Source organism: Eleginops maclovinus, chromosome 7 (assembly GCF_036324505.1).
Source record: "Eleginops maclovinus isolate JMC-PN-2008 ecotype Puerto Natales chromosome 7, JC_Emac_rtc_rv5, whole genome shotgun sequence".
NCBI lineage: Eukaryota > Metazoa > Chordata > Actinopteri > Perciformes > Eleginopidae > Eleginops > Eleginops maclovinus.
In genome coordinates, this window is record NC_086355.1 from 3,702,901 (window position 1) to 3,724,996 (window position 22,096).

Below are 22,096 nucleotides of genomic sequence, written 5' to 3' on the forward strand. Positions count from 1 at the left end.
CACACACACACACACACACACACACACACACACACACACACACACACACACACTGCAGCGATTACAATCTCCAGTGACAGTATACAGTTCTGATCTTAAACCGGATGCCTGATGAACAACTTGAAAAAGCTCCAAGTGTGTGATGTATGTTTTCCTCTGAGGAGTAGAAATGAAGCGCTCCCTTCATCGCTGCTGCATAGTGAATGAACCCATGAGAGCCTCGTCGCAGGAGTAGAGAAACAGAGACTAACAGAGAGAGACAGAGTGTGGTATAATGAGTAATCTCTATATTTAGCTGTGTGTACCGCTGAAGGAAAGGCACCCTGCTGGCCTTTAAGATGCTGATAAATAACGAGTCAGGGCCGCTCGCCCGAGGCAGCGCTCTGATGCACCGTCTCGAATCAGAAGAACATCCTCTGTATTTTATTGTTTCTTAAAGCTTTCAAAACACTGTGACATCCATGACAGATTACAAAGAGTTCAATAAAGCCGAGACACACTTTCATCTTTCATTCATCGGCTCAGCTTCTCAACTCATTCATGCAGCTTTCTGTGACGCACCGGGAGCATGAAGGTTTCTGTCCCGCACCGTGAAGCCTGTTCCTTAAAGAGGACATCTTATATCCGTTGTCAGGTTCATATTTGTATTTAGTGTCGCTACTGTGACTGCTTTAATGTTCAAAAAGGTCTTTATTTTTCTCAGGTTTCCATCCAAATGTATCGCAAATCTTGCAGAAGAGAAGAACCGGCATATTCTGTCTGTTTTCTTCCATTACTGTCATGTGAATATAACGAATTGTTCATCAAGGTTAGCGCAATCCGTTGCAAGATGGAAAACACAAAGCGTGCAACCAGATTATGTAATTCCTCTATATCATATTCCATTTACGTGTAGACTCTTCTTGCACTATTTCTATTTCAATTGTATTTATTTGCATATTTTATAACATTCTCTTGCACTGTTTGATTTATATTCTGTTATTTCTTTCAGTATTTGTATTGGTTTTATTTGCTTTATTTCCTATATATATTTATATATATATATTTCTAATGCTGCATTTTTGTTAAGTTTGTCATTGCCATATCTACATATCTGTAGCTACTGTGCATATGACAATAAAGCCTTTGAGTCTTCTTTGAAACGTCAGTACAAAAACAGTAAAGGAAATGAATATTTGTTTATATTAATGTGACCATCTAGCTACTTGGTGTGTCTTCATCATCTATTAACTAAATCTGTTTCCATTGTATTGATACACCTTTCAATCCTAGCAAAGCATTACACGTTTTTGTGATCAGAGCTGCAAAATGTCAACAAGAGAAGGACAAAATATGGCACTTAAGTTTGCAAACATATCCAAAATGACAGAGAAGGGAAAGTGATTTTAAGCAAACCTGTAGTTTCAGCTTCCACTAACATAATATTACGTGGTTAACTTCATTCCTTTGTTCTTTTATGTTTTGGTTTGTCTCTTTAATGCAAAACTAGGTGTTTTCTAACTCCCCTTGTTTCAGAAGGGGTCAAATTCAGGCCAGAGTTGATTATTTACCCGTCCCTACAAAAGCAGAACAACAAACCGTGGAATATTTGGGCTCCAGGGAAACACAGCAGCCCAAACAGCAACAACTCCACAGCTTCAACCGTGCACACTTTATCAGGCTCTAATTACCAAGGCCAATGTTTGTGCTCAGTCTCAACATGCACACACACACACACACACACACACACACACACACACACACACACACACACACACCTGCCCCCAGGATGTTTTCATTTGTCTCTCATCATTTCTGTGGGGGATCGTAATGACATCAGCAACAACAACACCTACATCACAAAAGCATCCACAGTCCGCTCACATTCATATCCATATGCTCACGCACGCACACACACACACACACACACACACACACACACACACACACACACACACACACACACACACACACACACACACACACACACACACACACACACACACACACACACACACACACACACACACACACACACACACACACACACACACAGTGCCTGACCTCATTCCTACAACCTGTCTCCTGGGAGAAAGAGGAAGAGGTAGATGGGAAGAGAAAGAAAAAGATATGAAGTGAAACGAAAGGAAGCAACGCGTGCACAGATGACTTCCGGCGAGGAGATGTTTGAGTTAAAAAATGATAAAATCTGACTGAACAAAGGGAGGATGAGAGTTTGAGGTGATGGGAGAGAGTGATGGGCAGAGAAAGAGATGGATCAAGGTGTCATGGTCGTCCCTGGGGTGGCGTTAATAAACAAAAGGAGGGTCACGAGGCAGGAGAGCAGGGCAGCAGATGGCCACGCGAGTCCCTCCTATCTCCGGTAATGAAGGGAGACCGGGAGATAAGAGAGGGTGGACGACAGTGAAAGAGAGAAAGAGAGATGGAGGATTGAGGCAGAGAGATAAAGAGGAGAAGAAAAACGTTGATACATCCAATCAAAGCTAACACAGCGTCACTCAAGAGAAGAACAAATAGATTCTGCTGCGTTTTCTTTCATTTCCTGCCAAGTTTCAGGCAGTAAATCCTTCACCCTCATGGATAAAAGGGACTAAAAGAGGGAAATGTTTCATTAATGTGGTGCTGTTCTCAGAAAGCAAAGAGCCACGATTAAAAAAGGTTGTATTCTGTGCCAAAATGTCTCCATGCTTTAATGTTCAAAAAGCTCTTTATTTCTCTCATACTGCCTGTGCTCTGATTGGTTAGCTGGCTGGCTCTGTTGTGATTGGTCAACTGCTTAGAGATGTCCCGCCGCTTAGCCTTCATCATGTACAATCTGTTGGAGCACTAGCCAATAGAAGCGCGAGTGTTACATAGTGGTGTTAACATATATATATATATATATATATATATTTATATCACTATTATTAGAGAACTTTGGGAGTTTGGCCTTTGCAGACCATTTCCTTTCCTTTCCTTTCCTTTCGTTTCCTTCCCTTCCTTTCCTTTCCTTTCCTTTCTTTTCCTTACCTTTCTGTCCCTTCCCTTCCCTTCCTTCCTTCCCTTCCTTCCCTTTCCTTTCCTTTCCTTACCTTTCTGTTCTCTCCTTTCCTTTCTGTCCCTTCCTTTCCTTTCCTTTCCCTTCCCTTTCCTTCCATTTCCTTTCCTTTCTGTCCCTTCCTTTCCTTTCCTTTCCTTTCCCTTCATTTCCTTACCTTTCTGTCCTCTCCTTTCCTTTTTCCTTTCCTTTCCTTTCCTTTCCTTTCCTTTCCTTTCCTTTCCTTTCCTTTCCTTTCTTCCTTCCTTCCTTTCCTTCCTTTCCTTTCCTTCCTTCCTTCCTTCCTTCCCTTCCTTTCCTTCCTTTCCCTTTCCTTTCATTTCCTTACCTTTCTGTCCTCTCCTTTCCTTTCTGTCCCTTCCTTTCCTTTCCTTTGCTTTCCTTTCCTTTCCTTTCCTATTCCCTTCCCTTCCCTTCCTTTCCATTCCTTTCCTTCCTCTCCTTTACTTTAATTTTCTTTCCATTCCCTTATATCATTGCCTCTCCTTAGCTTCCTTTTCTTAACCATATTTTGTATCACTGATTTGAGAATTTGAGATTTTATAAAATAAAGTTATCAAAACATTTAGGGACGAAAACGTACAATAAATGCCTCCGAAAATTACCTCAACAGTTGAGTGAATGTGCTGTCCATCACTGCTCATAACTTCCACGTGGCAGCGATTACTAATGTATGACTTGGAAAAGACTCTATGAATCTTATAAATAAATTAAAATATAATACAGCCACGTGTTTCTCTCCGCTGCCTCCTGTCTTTAAATCAATGCTGCCCCTTGACCTTGCTGAGGGGGGGGTCTGTGTTTCCAAAAAGGTCTTTCATGTCAGCTCATTGTCGGCTTTACCAAGGATCCATCACAGAACCATCATGACCTGTTTATCGACCCGGCTATTGACGCTGCGAAGATTCTGGATCTGCTGAAGGCATTTTGGATGACTCACACCAAGAGATAGAGAGATACAGAGAAGGGAGGAGGGAGGGGAGTAAAAGAGGGGAGAGCAATCAGGAAAACCCCCTCTTATTTCTCCCCTGGAAGCCAAGGACATGCATGTTAAAGGATTGAACTGCGTGGGGGAGGAGAGGAGTGAAAGGAAAGGAAAGATGAGCTGAGTTGAGGGGGGGAAAGGAAAGGAGAAGAGTGCAAATGAAAGGAAATGTAAGGAAAGAACAGGGAACAATAGGGAACGAGAAACAAAAAGGGAATAGGATGGGAGAGGAGAGGAGAGGAGAGGGGAGGAGAAGAGAGGAGAGGAGAGGAGAGGAGAGGAGAGGTTAGGAGAGGAGAGGAGAGGAGAGGAGAAGAGAGGAGAAGAGAGGAGAAGAGAGGAGAGGAGAGGGGAGGAGAAGAGAGGAGAAGAGATGAGAGGAGAGGATAGGAGAGGAGAGGAGAGGAAAAGAGAGGAGAAGAGAGGAGAAGAGAGGAGAGGAGAGGAGAGGAGAAGAGAGGAGAAGAGAGGAGAAGAGAGGAGAGGAGACGAACATGACAGGAATTAAGTAATGGGAAAGGAAAAGAAAAGACAGAAAAGCAAAGGATAGGAAAGGAAATGAAAAAGAAGGAAAGGAAACGATGAAAAAGGAAAGAAAAGGAAATAACAAAGAACGTAAGGAAAGGAAAGGAAAGGAAAGGAAAGGAAAGGAGAGGAATGGAAAGGAAAGGAGAAGAGTGCAAATGAAAGGAAATGTAAGGAAAGAACAGGGAACAATAGGGAACGAGAAATAAAAAGGGAATAGGATGGGAGAGGGGAGGAGAAGAGAGGAGAAGAGAGGAGAGGAGAGGATAGGAGAGGAGAGGAGAGGAGAGGAGGAGAGAGGAGAAGAGAGGAGACGAACCTGACAGGAATTAAGTAATGGGAAAGTAAAAGAAAAGACAGAAAAGCAAAGGATAGGAAAGGAAATGAAAAAGAAGGAAAGGAAACGACCAAAAAGGAAAGAAAAGGAAATAACAAAGAACGTAAGGAAAGGAAAGGAAAGGAAAGGAAAGGAAAGGAAATGAAATGAAATGAAATGAAATGAAATGAAATGAAAGGAAAGGAAAGGAAAGGAAAGGAAATAACAAAGAAGGTAAGGAAACTAAAGGTAAGGAAAGGAAAGGAGGAGAGGAAGAGATATAAATGGAAAGCAAATGAAGGGGAAACGAGAGGAGAGAAGAAAAAGGAGGGAAAGGCATGGTGTTGTTGCGGGGGGGGGGGGTAGGCGGGTGTTGTGATTGAAAATGAGGAGGATGGAGAGCCATTGATCATCTGTCACCACAGTTTACAGAGAGCAGACTTACAAGCATCAACACTCAGAGGCTGAACTCTAGTGTGTGTGTGTGTGTGTGTGTGTGTGTGTGTGTGTGTGTGTGTGTGTGTGTGTGTGTGTGTGTGTGTGTGTGTGTGTGTGTGTGTGTGTGTGTGTGTGTGTGTGTGTGTGTGTGTGCTTTTATATTCCGTGCATGCCTGTGAGTGTAATATATTATGGACTGCAAGTGTGTGCATCTTCTTCAAGGCAGAGTATCCTTTCCATTTTATTGCCGATACATCACAGAGTTACCTGACAAAAATACTGCGCTGTGATTACCATGAAATTAACTTGTGAAAACCAGGAAGTGTAAAGAGAAATGAAGTCCGGCGTAAGGAGGAGTACTTTTACCGACCTATGTTGAATTGATTTCTTTCTCACAAACTTCTATACTTAAGTAACTTTCATAGTTATTCTAACCCAACTTCTGGTCTTAAACCTAAACCCTTAAGTAGTTGAAGTTCCTTTTCGAAAGACTGCATGCATGTAATGAATGGAAATTGACACTTGTTGCTAAACATCCGTAGGAAAATGAGGGAAAATAATGAATAACCTTTTGTAAGATATCATACGAACCATTGTATGAGAACTGAGAGTAGTTTTCTGATACTTGCACACACAAAAACCCAATTTCTTCCGACACTACAACTTAGTTTCCTGGGAATTATGGTGAATTGAGTTATGGGTGAAATGAGGGATTCTAACTTTCATACAGGACTGTTCGACCTTTTTGAAAAATGTATGTACAATCTTTATAACCTGTAGAAGAAGCTAGATGTATGGAGGTTTAAAAATGCATATTTCTAAGAGGACAGGAAATTTAAGAGGAGCTGCTCCCTCAGAAACCTGTCTGCTCTGAGCCATCAAAACACTCTCCGCTCTGAAAATCAAAGTTGACATCCCACACTGGGTGCCACTTTAAATTCTGCCCAACATCCGTACAGAAGATTCTCCCACTGGATTCTCACTGTGGCAGCTGAAACGCTTCTGCAGAACAAGAACAATTTCATGTTGACGAAATCACACCAAAAGACAATTAGCCACAAAGGCAGCTGAGGAGGAGACTGTATCTGGTTATCAATGGCAGATGGATATTCCTAATTACTCGCCCCAGGAAGCCTTTTGCTCGCGCTAACCGGTGGGTCCAGGGATGATTAGCCTCGCGTGAACTTTCTAAGCCCCGAGTCCAAAGCTCTCTCCTCCCACTCCCCAGCATCTATGCAAACCTGCCTGTGTCAACTCAATTTATTTTCCAATTTCCCGCAGGGTGAAAGAGTGCCTCTCACTCTCTCTGTCCCTGTCTGCCATCTATCACTCTACGAATCTCTATTATCTCCTCCTCTCTCTCCGTCTGTCCTCCTCTGTGTGTCCTCGCCTCTTGTGTCTTACTCGTCTGTTTTCCCGTTTAAATTTCAGCTGCCATTGTCTTCATCCTCTTGGTGGTGGAGCGATGACGCAGAAGAAGAAGCAGCAAAGTATTTATGGTTTGTATAAGAGATTAAACAGTCGATTCAGAGCATAGCGCATTGAAGCAGGCAACCGTGCAACTAGAAACGATCAAGCATTTAAGGCCGAAGTAATCAATATATTTATATAAACAATAAATCACATGACTAATGGGAATATGCTGTGATAAACCACAAAGATATATCGATTAAAACCAACTCGGGCACAGCACCAAACAGCTGCTGTTAAAGGAAGTGGAACATTGAGGAGTCGGTGGAAACCAAGTGAAAAACAGCAGACCTTTAAAGGTGCCATAGAAAGCATCTATCTGGTATTTTAAATAGTTCTCTGAGGTCTTTAAAGAAGGTATATAACTTTAGTTGATCCAAAAAATGTCCAGATGCGGTTTTACAGGCCCATATACAACCCTATGATTTGGTCCTAGAATGGAACAAGCTGAATTTCCTTATCATTTAAATAATCATGATGAGCTCTGCTCTGATTGGCTGGTTTACAAGGAGCAATCAATAGCTGCCTCAGAGCCCACAGAAGTAAGTGAAGTTCGCAAAACTGTGAGAGACGAACCATGGAGGCTATTGGCATCCAACCTTACATGTTTGAGCCTTTATCGGAGGAGGAAAAGATGAGTTTGAAGAACAGCCAGTTGGTCGGAGATTAGAGAGCAACGTTACGGAGTGGTAAGTGTTAGCGTTAGTGTTTCCAACGGCTGGTGTATGCAGATGTTGGGGCTGGACTACCGTGTGTGACGTCACACACAGGGATTGTTGTAATCCGCCCGTTTTACCGCTGTGATATGCATATTCATGATTTGCACGTGAAGGAGGAAACAATGGTGTTTGAGGTTCACGGTACGTCAGTTCAATGTACCGAACTCTCCTTATTCAACTATGCCGAGGTAAAGACAGTTTTCCATTCTATGGCACCTTTAAATATTAAATCCACACAGCACCAAACAACAGACAGACAGTGGTTGAAAATAATGGAAAATGTAGAAGCTCAAAAACACGTTTTTACAGGATTTGGTGGAGACCATCCCAGAGCTTTTAGTGATTATTACATGTCATTTGTTAGACGCTTTTATCCAAAACAATCCCCACAGAAGCAATTTGGGGTGAAGCGTCTTGTCCAGGGACACAGCGGCATGCACTGGGGACTGAACCTGTGCGTCCCTGATAAACCGCAGCGGTACAGAAATTAAAACGCAACTTTGGTACGGCAACAAACAGCGAATCTACACAGTGAGCATCTAAAGCTGTCGAAGAACGTGGATATTGAGAAGCTCAAACATTTTTTAACAGGAGTCATTGGAGACTAAACTAGAGCCATAACCTAAACAGGAAGTGCATATTCGACTTACATTTATCAGGTACATAAAAAATGCTGCTGCTCTGGGAAAAAGATCACTGGTTATTAACCAAGCCAAACTTAGTGGTGTGTTTTGGGAGATCTGCGTCCACAGCCGAGAACAACCTACTAATGCAGGTTTAAGTAGTATTTCAAGCAGAAATAGAACATATTGTCTAGCTCTGACATCTACATTTGATGGTATTGACTATTCTGGTGAAATATAAAGAGGCTTTAAGCCAAACTCCATTAAAAAAAAGTTTGTCTTGTCACTATTCCTTATTCCTCTTTTCTAATTTAACAAATAGCATTACACATATCTCATCTGCATGGAACAACCATTAGATAGTGTACATACATTTCCTATATAGTCATATCCATCAATACTGAGACATATTGTCATTCACATCCTCATTTTGATAAGAAATATATCACCCAGCACCTCCAGGCTGGAATACACTATCGACCAAGCAGGAATTTATCAGGCACAACAATTAATCATGAGGGAGGCGAGTCTCTGTTTGTGTGTGTGTGTGTGTGTGTGTGTGTGTGTGTGTGTGTGTGTGTGTGTGTGTGTGTGTGTGTGTGGCTGCATAATATAAAAGGATAATATTGAAGATATCTTTCATGCTGCACGCCCTTGATGCACACAGCAGACGGATCACATACAGACAGACCCAGGATTTCAAGGGTCAGCCAGGCATGAGGAGGTGCTCCTCACACTCCCTCTACCTGCAGATCATATGACATTTACACAGATATCTGAGCAACACGCTAGATCTGTGTATCATTTCCTTTAAGGAGGGACTTTCACCTTTTCGGTAACATCGGAGGGTCAACTGTGCGTGTATATAACAAGCTTTAAAAAGGCTAAACAGTAGACAACAAGAAGTGCTATATACTGTATCTGTATTCCTATAGCAGGGGGCAACTTTGGGAGTCAATTGGAATCGAAGTCAATGAGAAACTGACAGTACTTCTCACGTATTCTTACCTCAGCAAAATTTTCTTAAGACACAAACCAAGAGACAACTTCCATCTCTGAAAGGGAAGTCAATCCTGAAGTGCTTTCTATATGTATTCTTTCAAATGGCCAGTAGGGGGCGACTACATTACAAATGGAAGTCCAATTGTATGGAAGTCTACGAGAAAATGACTCTTCTTATCACCTGATTTATTACCTAAGTAAACATTTTCCTGATGAGTTTATGGTCTGAATTGCTAGCTTGAAGTCTTCTTCAAACCAGCATGATGTTCATTTAGTAAATTATGGATTTTTTACAGAATAATATACAATAGTGTAAGGTAAATGCTGTAAGGCAGAGACTTATTTGTGATGTCCAGTTTGGGTGTTCTGTGTGTGCTCTCTTAGAACTTTAACAGTGTGGCTGATTGATGATGGGTCGCTTCAAAATGTCCTATTTATTTCCATCCAAATGAGCATAGATATGACAAGCTTCAAACTGCCAATGCATGATATGCAGCTCTGAATAAGCAAACACAAGGTTGCAAAACTGAGCTGTCAGAAGAGGATAAAAAGAGCTATCTGTGTCCATGCAAAGCATCGCATTACACCTGCTGTCATCCCCTGACTTTCCTCCATACAAGGCTACATGAATTATTGAGCGATCCCATGCTTTGTCAACTACTACACCTCCGATTGAGCAGGATAAATATTCAATGTCCTTTTGCAGTTCATAGAAAGACTAAATCCATGTCGCCCCGGGCTGGATGAATGAGGGGAACAGGAATATAATCATGCCGTTATACAAAGAAATGAAAGTCACTCACAAAGCAGAGCACATGCTTCCTCTTTATCTCTAGTTTTTCCACCGGCAACAACTGGCTTTACTCTCTAGCAATTTATTTTTAAATGATGCTACAAACTCCTCAGCAGAAGATATAAAAACCACAACATTCAGAGTCATATCTGCAGGTTTGTGTACTCACCTTTGTTAGTGAAGGAGTGTGTGTGTTTGCTGCTCTGTGTGTGTGTGTTAGGAGCTCCGCAGCGCAGCAAGCAGCCTCTCCTCTCCGTCTCGCTCCCACTGTGAGCTGGAGTAGAGTGTGTGTGAGAGAGTATGTGTGTGTGTGTGTGTGTGTGTGTGTGTGTGTGTGTGTGTGTGCCCTGCTCTCACTGGCTATTGTTACAGGGAAGGGAGCCAAACTGAGCATGCTCCAACATTAACAGCCATTGAGGTTGGCATGGAGACCAGAAAGCGGCTGCCCTGCTGGAGTTGTGAGGCTGAGAGACACACACACACACACACACACACACACACACACACACACACACACACACACACACACACACACACACACACACACACACACACACACACACACACACACACACACACACACACACACACACACACACACACACACACACACACACACACACGGCAGAGTGCCGGCAGGTGCTGCTGATGCGATGTCATCACTGGTCGCGTTTCGACACTTGATAAATCCTTCACTCTCCTTCGTTTCATTCGGTCACTTCAGACAGAATAAAGTGACAGCTGCCCTTTCACACAACCTGGATCACACACACACACACACACACACACACACACACACACACACACACACACACACACACACACACACACACACACACACACACACACACACACACACACACACACACACACACACACACACACACACACACACACACACACACACACACACTGTCCTGGATAATATTAATCTACCACAGTCCAGACAGTTCTCAGTAAAACACCTGATGTTTAAGCTGAGAGAAAAACTGTGTCAAACATCCCTCACACTGGAACTGTACTGGCTTAATCCCGTTATAGATCACGCCTCCATAAAATATTATGAAAACCTTTTATATGGAGATGAATTAGAGAGATAATTTTGGCAATTTAAAAATGTAAAACTCATTACGGCCCATTGTAGACGCCAATGCACATGTTTTCCTCCCACCTAATTCCAGAGAACATCAAGTCTGTCCTCTGGTGGATATGAATATGTCCACTATAAATGACTTAATGCTTCATAGCGTTGCTTAAACTCAATAATATATTAACAATATGATTCAATTAAACACTGGAGTCCAATATGTGGCTGTAAAATCCTGAAAAATAACAGACAAACTAAAGGAAATGTATGTGCAACCAAACGCTATATAACCCTCTCTTAGTGAATATCAGCCCCATCTGTAAAGTCCAATGAACAAGGCTGAACACCTTAAAGCCTTCATCTTATCCCTCATAGGTAAGACAGGTAGATCTTTCTGTGTGACACTCCAGACCCACTTATTAAAGCATAATAAGAGCATATGATTTATCGCATTTCATCGACATAGTGGTGGAAATATACTTTCAGTGCAGATGTTTTAATTCAAAATCAACCAATAAAGATCGCTTTCTGATGTTATTGTACTTAACAAAGGACTTATTTCAACACCAAGTTGGAGTCATATCATTAAATGCTTTTATTTTGAAAAGCATTCAGAAGGAACAAATCTAGGTGTCATCCTGAAGGTTGAGGCATCCGATTGGAAAACGATGAAATATGCCCTGCAGTAAAGGAGTGGACAATCGATGTGCTTTGTTGTTTAAAGGACTTGTCCACACTTATCATCATATATCAATGTTTAGACAATGCTATTTAAGTGCTGCTATGATAACCTTGTCTATATCGCACCACTGACCTCCATCTTCATCAAGGATATGAGTGGTATTGAGCGTGAAGGGCAGCATAATGCATCAGGAGGAGAATTTTATTAGAGGAAGAACATGACTGACAGCAATCAATGTTTCCTTCTCCCATCATGAATTGTGAAATGATTGGAGCTCTTCACATACTTCACATCTTGGATTTAATTAAGTCTCAAATATAATCCCCTTCTCCTCATTAATATGCACATTTATTTACACAGCAGGATGCTCGGAGTTTAATCAGATCTTCTGCTCAGTGGGAGGAACATGTGTCATAAAAATGAACCAATCGAACAGGCTCTGCATAAAACACAAGGCACGAACATTGCCTCGCAGAACGATGCTGTGTGTTCAGGATATTTGTCGCCAGCTGCTGTGTGTTGTAGTGACGGTGTGTCGGTGTGGCTGCCTGTGGGAATTACAGTCACGAAATGTGGGAATCAGCCAGCAGCTGATGTGTGTTTCTGTCGGTTAAACACAAACCAAGCAGCAAAATCCAGGTATGAAAAATGAAGCCAATGCAGAAGAGTCTCAAATCTGCATTCTGTTAAATGGCCAGCAGAGGGCGAATCCACTGAAGTCCAAATGCATAGAAGTGTATGAGATAATCACCCTACTTCCCTCCTGATTAATTACTGAGTGAACATTTTCCTGATGAGTTTATGGTCTCCATCTTTAGTTTTATGACTCCTGCAATAGAGTATTATGTTAATTTTCTAAATCATGGTCCAATTACCTGCAAAAATAGACAATAAACTAGGGTATTCTTGCCATTTTTTACAACTTTAACCATTTCAAAGTGTGGTTCAGGTAAATGAAAGTCGCTTAAAAAAGCCGTATTTGGTGTTTGATTGTACTTAGCTCAAATATTGAGACTTTAAAACCCTAGTCCACATGACAATAGGTGACATTATAGTGAATATATCCACTTTTTATACAGTCTACGATCCTACAAATGCTGAAATGCTGCAATATGATACACACTTATTTTGTTTTCCTACCCCAATACAAGCCAAATCTTGAAAACACCACTTGTTTATTTTCTTCCGTCTGCACTACTCACAGCAAACAGAGACACTAAAGAGATATCAGGTGTTGAAGAAGCCATTATCAGCACTCAATGCATCCCACTGGCAGTAGGGAGTGTGTTCTCTAAGCACCTGCTGTTCGGCACTTCAAGGATACCTGCCATCAACGGGAACACATTAAAATGTTTCAAGGCTGTTAAAGCAATTCCTCCAATATTTAGCAGCTCCATCACACATCAGACGATCAATATGCCGACCACAGGAGGGCATTAATCAGACCTCTGTGTGTTTATGGTGAATATACGGTATGTAGTCACTGCCAAAACCGCGGCGAAATCCACTTTAACATTCATAAATAGCCATTTAAATTCTGCAACAAATGGCTGCAGGTGCGGCTCAGGCTGTAAACAGGCAGGCGCGGCAAGTAGTACCAACAACATGACAGGCAGAGTAGAAGCAACTCTTTTGATCTCAATTAATTATGCAACCATCCCATCATTAACCTCAGCAAGTGAGTCTTGTAGCACTAGCAGGAAGTGAGTAGATTTAGGTCATACTGAATTTGAATCTTGCTTTATTTGATATTTAGTGTGCAATTTAAAGAGGCCCTTTTATGCTTATTGGGGTTTTCCTTTCCCTGTAATACATTATATAGGTTTTTGTGCATGTAAACATTTCTCTCCTGACATGCCTCGATTAGACTCCTTTGATTACTTACGGAAAATAATGACATCACTAGGTAACACTTGCGCTTCTATTGGCTAACGCTCCAACACTTTGTACGCGATAGGCTGGAAAGGGGCGGGACATCTCTAAGCGGTTGACCAATCCCAACAGAGCCGACCAGCTGACCAATCAGAGCAGACTGGGCTCTGGTTTCAGACTGAGGGTGAAAAGAGGTGCTGCAGCACGTATGAGAAAAAATAAAGAGCTTTTTGAACATTGTCAAAAGGCACTAAATACAAATATGAACCTGAAAATGAGCAGAATATATCCCCTTTAATATTGTTCATAGTGTACAGTGGTTATAGTTCTGCAATATTGTGGAGCTTAAAGACCTGATAGCATAAACATGGCAGATTATTCATATTAAAGTAAAGAGCTTTGTCATTTCTGGTTGGAAGGCTCAGACATTCCTGTAGAAGCCAATAAGGGGAAGCCTTTACTGCAGAGTATATAAAGTATGGGAGTGTGTGTGTGAGTGTGTGTGTCCAGGCTGACCCTGTTCTGTTGTCAGACCCACGCAGAGGTCTTGGCGGTACTGACACCGAGGGTTCGAGAAGTGATGTATCCTCTGAGCTGCCTCGCTCTGCCGGGGGACACGCGCTTAGATAATTTATGAGGGCTTCACCATTGGTTCAATAATTCATAGGGCACTCGCTTCGCCGTGGGTGAGTCACGGACAAGCCTTTTACTGAGTAAAGAGGGAGAGGGAGAGAGAGACATTTGTGGGGTGCAAACTCAATAACAACTTGCCACATCATTACTTTTTGAGTCCTGCTAAATTTAGAACTGCTCTATGACTCAGGCGAGGAGCTGCACAGGGAAAGGGAGGAGGGTGAGCCAGCTTTTAGTGACGAGTAAGTAACCCTGGGAGTCCAAGAGTATGAAGCATCCTTTTGCAGAGTAGGGTTTTCCTAAACAAACAAGACCAGATGGACTTCAGTCATGTCATATGTCCATATATGTCACAGAGTGATGCAGAGGAGACATATTGTTCTATGCCGGGGGCTCCTTCGAAATAAAGCAAGGAGATTTCTCAGTTAGATTTTTTACCTTGTAGCTCTGTGGATTTCCAGAGGTAAATATTATGCTGTAAACAAACTATAAACACGTTAAGTGCAGCAAGATCCTCCACATATTAACACCACGCTTATTATTTTTGAAGCATCAATGCATCCGCCAGATGTAATGCTAGGCTATAAACACAGCTAGATCACACAGCGTACACACGGTTCCGTTGCGTTGGCGCTTGCCGGTGGGCGTGTCTGGCGCGTGGGGTTCACAATAATCTCCCGCCACGGACACGCGGTTTGATTGGCTACCGCTTGTACTGGCATATTTGCATAAAACGGGATTTGATTGGCTGGCGCTTCCGTCGACACTTGAAAAGTTGAACTTTTCTCAACTTTCACCGCGAGCAACGGAGCCAAAGCGAAGCAACGGAACCACAATGCAGTTCGGCAACGCTTGACGTCACCCCCTTCGAGGCGAATGGGAAGGTGCGTCAAGCGTCAACGCAACGGAACCGTGTGGACGGGCCGTCACTGTTGCATTACCAACGCTAAACTAAAGGCGGCAAATGTTTGGCACGATGACGTTTAGAAGCTAATTTAGCTACTTGTTAGCATCAGCCGTTTTAATTAATTTACCAGTGGGGTATTTACTGACAAAAAAGCTTGATAAACACAGCCCTTATTTCAGTAATCTAAACAAAACCCATTAAAAAAATTATATATTTGTAGATGATGAGTGAGCTGGAAATGCTAACTCATTATACTGGTTTTAGGACTCATTCCTTCACCACTGTATTATTACACCCACACAGGGGAAGCCTAATAGAGTGTGTGCAGGCAGTGTGTTCACACAATGGGAGACCTCCCTGCTGCACAATGGTTGTTACTGTTAGCACTGCTGGGGAGGAACAATGCATAGTTGTTGACCCCCTTGGTGAGATGCTGCTGTTTACACATCGAAGGGGGGGGGGGGGAGAACTGTGTTAATACAGGACGTCGTAAATGTCGTCCTTTGCCAGTGTGTTTATCCGGCGCTCGATTGCTTGGCAACCACAGGGGCATTGTGGGGCATTTTGAAGCCTGAAAAATCAATAGAGTGGTGGGTGAGGCTGATGGAGGGGAAATGCACAAATGAACACGGTGTCACACATTCAGGAAAGCAGACACAGGCTCGACCCACTGCACTATATTTAGACAGTTATCTGGGTCTCTATCAACTGCAGAAAATACACTGAATTAAATTGTATATTCTACTTTTCACTTCCCTATATTACCTGAGGTGTAAAGAGAAGAAGAGTGCACATGAAGAGCCTGAGCATTGAAGCAAGAGCAGCAAATGCTTCTCAATTATTAAACAAGGGGGAACCAAAGTTATAGTTCAGATATAAGTCAGAGCTGGTTCTTTAAAGTTTAACAGGACTATTATATTTCAGTTTTTCAGCGCTGATGGCTTTTTTTGGACCTCATCCAAGAGGTTAGGAGGCGAGAAAATGCTTTTTTAAATGTGTTCTCAAACTCTCTAAGTTGGCTCCATCTTTTTTACAAGACCAGGAGCCCATGGGTATGCAAAACCTTCTTCAAAACAGCGGAGTATTAACAGAACTGAGGTACGCTATTAAATTACAGGAGCCCAAATGTTGTGACCAAACTGACAATAACATGGCCCATTATTTAAAGCACTTTCATGCAACTGAAAAGCATATTTTCCTTTAGAAAGGCACTGTGTAATTTGGACAGGATGTGAATTAGAGTTCGGGACATTATGTTATCAGTAAAAGGGAGAAATTATGGAAGCACTTAGTACAAAACATCTGGTTGGCCTTCTCAGTACCTCTTAACTATAGACGTGTAAACACTTTGGCCTACATCAGTGACAAATTTATCAAATGATATCACAACGTCTTTAATGGCAACGTCGTTCTGTCAGTCCATCACGTTGTACACAATATCTCAGCCTCTATTAAAGACTTTTCGTGATGTTTTGTAAAGATATTCATGGTTCCCAGACGATGAATCTTTACAACTGTTACGGTATATTCAACTAAGTGCGACTGAGACGTGAAATGTTTCTTATAGTCAATGCTAAAAGGGTTTGTTATGAAATGTAAACATTCACGTTCCCTTCCGGATCATTTGTAAATACTTTCTTGATCATTTGACTGTTTATAAATACATTGAGTATAATCCCAAATCTGCAAAACTAATGAGATCAGCCATAATCCCCGACTTAATTTTGTGTTCTTAGCTCAGAGGAAAACGCTAATGTGGAGCTGCACGTTCATTAGTACCGCTGTGTACATGTACAGCCTCGCAGAGATGCTAGCGTGGCTGTTTGGTGACGCTTTTCCAGGTATTAAAAGCACTCTGTTCTTACAGCTGTGAGTGAACACTAGCATATTCAAAGTGCCAATGCGACAGGAGGCGGCAGGGGAAGTGGCCCACATTCCTCAGCAAAAAAACTGCTGCTTCATTCAGGACGTGTGAGGGGGCACAGTCCATCTCCCCGGGCTTAGAGTATGATAGATAGGCTCACAGCTAATGGTTTTTTGTAGTTTGAATTACTCTATTTTTGCCGTTTATACAAAGATAATGTCTTCAATGTGCTCGTTTTTTCCTGGCAGCAGACAAAACCCAAATATATTCAATTGAGAGTGAGTTCAAAAAGAGAAAGCTGGGACAAAAGAATGTTTAAGGAATTACTTTAAAGTAAAAATCATTCATAAAGTAATGTTTTTGCCATACTGACAAAAATAGTAAGACCCAAAGCAAGCCCTACTGAGGCATTTTCACTGCTCTAACATGGCAGTGTTTTGTATAAGGCTGATGGTTGCACGGTAAACGTTGTGATGATCCGCTACCCTCAGTGCCAGCCAAATACGCTGATATTGAGGATTTTATTGGCAGGGCACTAGCACAGGTGACCTGCCAGGAAAATGTGAGAAAAACAGAAAACACGCTATCATTCTGATGCATTAAACACTTTCATTATTTAAATGTTGTTCTGCTTTTCACACGTCTGCGAGGAGAGGAAACTAGAAACCTATTAAAATGTCATTTACACTTCAGCTGTTTACACAAAGAGATATATGACCTATATTTTGGGATGTGTTTGTGACTGAGTAGGTGAGCGTACAGTACATCAGTGTGTACACATGCTTCCTGCTGAGCTGATTAAAAGCCTCATGTGCAGAGGGGGTGCTTCTATCATAATCAGCATGTCTGCAGCTGCACAGTACACTGAATAAACCCGGTCCTGCTAATAGGAAGCCCTGAAATCCAATTTTCCTGTCAATCTATCCGGCTGCACAGCGTACCGTGCAGGCCCTCTCCAAGCTGGATTGCTCGTACGCCATCTACATGCCTCCTCATCAGCCCGCCCTGATTGCTCCCCTCCAGATGACACCACAGATCTGGTTAGTGTGACTAATGTACTGCAGGATTATGCCTCCGCTCAGCGCTGCCAGATGGAAAATGTTAGACTACCATACCGGAGGCTTACAATGATCGTATTTGGAGGAAAATGATTGTACAGGAATCATAACCATTTGGATAAATAGGCATGTATATGTAATTTCACATCTCTACTTCCTATGAGGAGGGCAGCAGATCATGGTCTTCACCGAACGGTCACAGGTTCAAATCCAAGTATGGACTAAACACAACAAACAGCTGATGATGTCATCATACATTATTGCATATGGACACTCATACTTGCTGACACACACCCACACACACACACACACACACACACACACACTCACTCACAGACATGTCGCAGACGAGCTTAAGAGGGTGCTAAGTATTTCCTGAGATTAAGTTTTCTTGAGCAAGGCACCAAACCCCCAACTGATCCCCACTCCTCCATAATGCATGTGTCTGTGCTGTGTACTGTAGGCTTCTACACTATGTGTACTTTATATATTGTAACCACAGAGTGAAAATTGAATATTATACTTTAAAAAGTGTGTGTGTATCTTGCCTTCTCTCATGCAAACCCTCTTCGTAAGTCACATTTATCAACATCCACACCAGGCATGACGTAAGGAGACAATTAATTCACCTAGAAATGAATATTGAATTGAGAGAGTGCCGGCTGAAACAAAGTGTATGCCCCACAACATGTTTTAATCGTCATACATCATGGTGATTTGGCATTAAATTGTAAAGAGGGATATCCGACAAATAGGATATTAATTGTACATCTGAAAACGCTGTTGCAGTTAAAGGCTAGAATTACTTTTATCCTCAAACTTCTGCCCAAAATATCCCCATAAGGAAGAGGACTTTTGTTTACCATGCTAAAGAGCTCTGCTTTATCTGATAGTGCCCCATAACATAACAGAGTGCCAAGAGGTACCAGCATGCGTCTGAGCAAACCAAGATATTGGCAAGTAAATCTAGCGCTGTGCAGAAATACCACCGGGCTTCATTCATCTGCGAAATGGACGCCTCTCTTAATATTCAGCCTAAATTAACCGGCTCAGTAGATACAGTAAGCACGGGGTTGTTGTCAATGCATCTGTGCAACGTATCTGCAGATGGTGCATCGGACCGAATGTACTGGCTGGATCACATTTAATCAAGGGGAGATTAGCCTCTTAAACGCAGAGATCAATGTTATTCCTCTTTTCCCGAGAGCTCCTAAAGAGTGTGCTGCGTGGGAGGCGGAAATAGAAACACATTAGCCATCAAAGTACAGCCAATCTTCATAGTAATAGTAGGATGCTACGGCATACGGTATACTATGAATCATCAGCATTTACACATGAATAGAAGGGGCTGGCTGTTCTATAATGCAGGAAAGGCTTTTTGAATCTCAATTATGCTGTTCTTGGGAAGAGGGAAGGCATCAGGAGAGCTCTGGGAACTGCAGGAGGCAGTGATCCTGCAGGAGGCTGAGGTGCATGTCTGCGAAAAACACAATAACGCTCAAGAGCGTGCAACCAAGGTGACATAACAAAGGGGTCTAAGGAAAGCCAACAAAGTCACTGCACTTTGAATAACGTCACATGGAAAAGCCATTAGAGCAGACCTTGGGCTATCTCTGGATGAAAGGGCGCAGTAACCAGTGAAGCTGTTACCATAGAAAGAAGCTTCTAATGTTAAACATGGACAGATAATTGATGACACTGAAGCTGCTGTGCATTTAAATTTACCTTATCTGAAATAACTTCTTCTTTATAGAGGCCCTAATTTGCTGTGTTGCCCTTTCCGTTTCATAGGTATTTGTGCTTGTACATTTTATTCAAAGGCTTGAATCCCACAGTTGCCTCCAGAGGGAGTAGCTAACATCGTATCCTAAATGAAACGCTGCTAGAAGCTGGCCATGTGATAGAAAAGTACGCAATAATTCAGGCAGTGTTACACACTTTTTACTGTCCCCTGGTTTCCGTTTTGTTTTAAGCTTCTTGAAGTGTTTTGTATTTGCAGCGTTTCTTTTATGCAGCATTTTTGGGCAAGATGTTTCCTCATTGGCATGTGTTTTTGTATTTGCATCGTTTTTAAACTGCATCGCGTTTCTCCAAATGGGAATGTTTTGGGCCTTTGTAATGCGTTGGCACCTGTCGGCCACCGTAGACAACTCTAACAAATAATGCATCCTTTAATTTAAATTATTATTCTTGCATGAATTACAAACCGTCAGCTTGCTATTAACCCACAAAACACACACACACGCACACACACACACACACACAGACTGATTTCCTAGCTACAGGTGGTCACACTACTGATACTCCTTGTTCGTACATGTACTTGTAACACTCATCATTTAACTTGTGAAACTATGATAGAAATGTGACATAAAACTCACAATAGTCCATTTGTTTGCAGCACAGAAATGTACACATGATTTACAATATGCTACCCATCCCTGGTCCCTGGATTTATGTGAAGACAAACAATAGAGAGAATATTTAACCGGAAAAAAAGAGGATAAAGGGAGGTGACCTTTCCTAGAACATAGTCTGATAAAATGTCTATTTCAGCACTTCATGGGGGAGACAGACAGAGGGGGGGGGGGGGGGGGTGCTCTGACCAGAAGATTAATCCATATTTTACCAACCAAACAGCTAAAGGCGAGGCAGACACAGAGAGAGTGAGCTCAGCTTCCTCTGGGACGCCGCTGATCAACTAACCAACCTCTTTGCTCAACACGCCGATTCAGCAGCTCTCAGGATTATCCTTCTTACTGGTAAAAAGTGCTCTGATTTCCTAATAGTCCACAGGAAGGTTGTGGACATAAATACATGTTCACACACACACACACACACACACACACACACCCACTCACACACACACACACACACAGGCAGAGGCCGTCAAACTGTCAGGTAGAGCAACAGCGAGGCTCTCAAGCTCATTAACATTCTGCATCTGGCTCGAAAACACACATGAAAAAAAAACCACACACAGGGATCAATCTGCTCTGAGGGGAATATATTTTGCCGGTGAAATGCCAAAGCCTTCACTATAAAGATGGAAAACCTGAGAGAACAATACCTCACTGCGTGGCGTGTTTATTCCTGGTTCTTTAAGAGAAATGCTCACGGGCAAAAAAGCACTCAGCAGTCAGAATGCTATTTTGTTTTTTTCTGGGATTTGTTTTTTGTAGAACGGCACTTATGAGGCTTAGCCAGAGGGAGGGATTTATGAGATTCTTGTTGTTATAAGAGATTTAGAAACAGCTACTGTCTGATTATTTGGTCTCCATTAGATAACTTGCTGTGTTGTGGTTTTACGGATATCATAAAATCAGATTGGGTGATAATATGAAACAGTTTTGGATGGAGAGCCAGGTTAAACAGCGTGAGATCTTAAATGCTCTTTATTGGGTTTCACTCTAATGAAATATTTCCCTGGTGATTTTAATAAGAACCATAAAGAAATGTGATACTTGTGTGATGGTTATTGGACTATTACTGTGGCTTGTAAATGATTAAATACAAAAATGAAATTGAAATCTTACCTTTAAAGCTTCAGAGCGCTGACAAAGTGATGGGGCCGTCCTCAGGTAACACAGGGGTTCTTGAATTTTGATACCTGAGGGAAAACAACATTTTCTTTTAGCATTTAAAGTGTTTGTTGCTAGCACTGGCTCCAAAGTTTGTCAGAGGATGGTTGTGTTTGTTGCAAAGAGAGCCTCGGTACAAAAAATGTGACAGATGTATATCTCAATCCATATCATATGTTTCTCGGATTAGGATTATGAACGCAGACACATTCTTCAAATTGCTTTCCAAGCTGCATGCCTCACAATATTACAGAAATGTTTGGATGAAGATCCCCCTGGTTTGAAAATCTGATGTCCATTTTGCCACTGGAGGGATTATCACATGGAGGAACTCTTGATACATTTGCTACGGACTAGTCCCCATAGCATTGACAGAGGACTCATTTAGTGTAATAACTATAGACATTTGTATAACAGAATACGTGTTTACACTCGTTTACCGCGCACTACTTTGTTACTGCTGCTGTTTTGTTGACTGTTTTTTGGTCTGAGTCTGAGTTGAGT

The 22,096-nt window shown here is 42.0% G+C and overlaps 1 long non-coding RNA gene across 1 annotated transcript in view; it reads right to left on the minus strand.

Annotated features, from left to right (window-relative positions):
• The window catches only part of LOC134867098 (uncharacterized), a 44,505-nt gene that overhangs the window by 13,354 nt on the left and 9,055 nt on the right, over window positions 1–22,096 (minus strand). The window contains exon 2 of the long non-coding RNA XR_010166118.1: window positions 21,548–21,621. This is a non-coding gene — a long non-coding RNA (uncharacterized LOC134867098). The remainder of the gene's footprint in view (window positions 1–21,547; window positions 21,622–22,096) is intronic.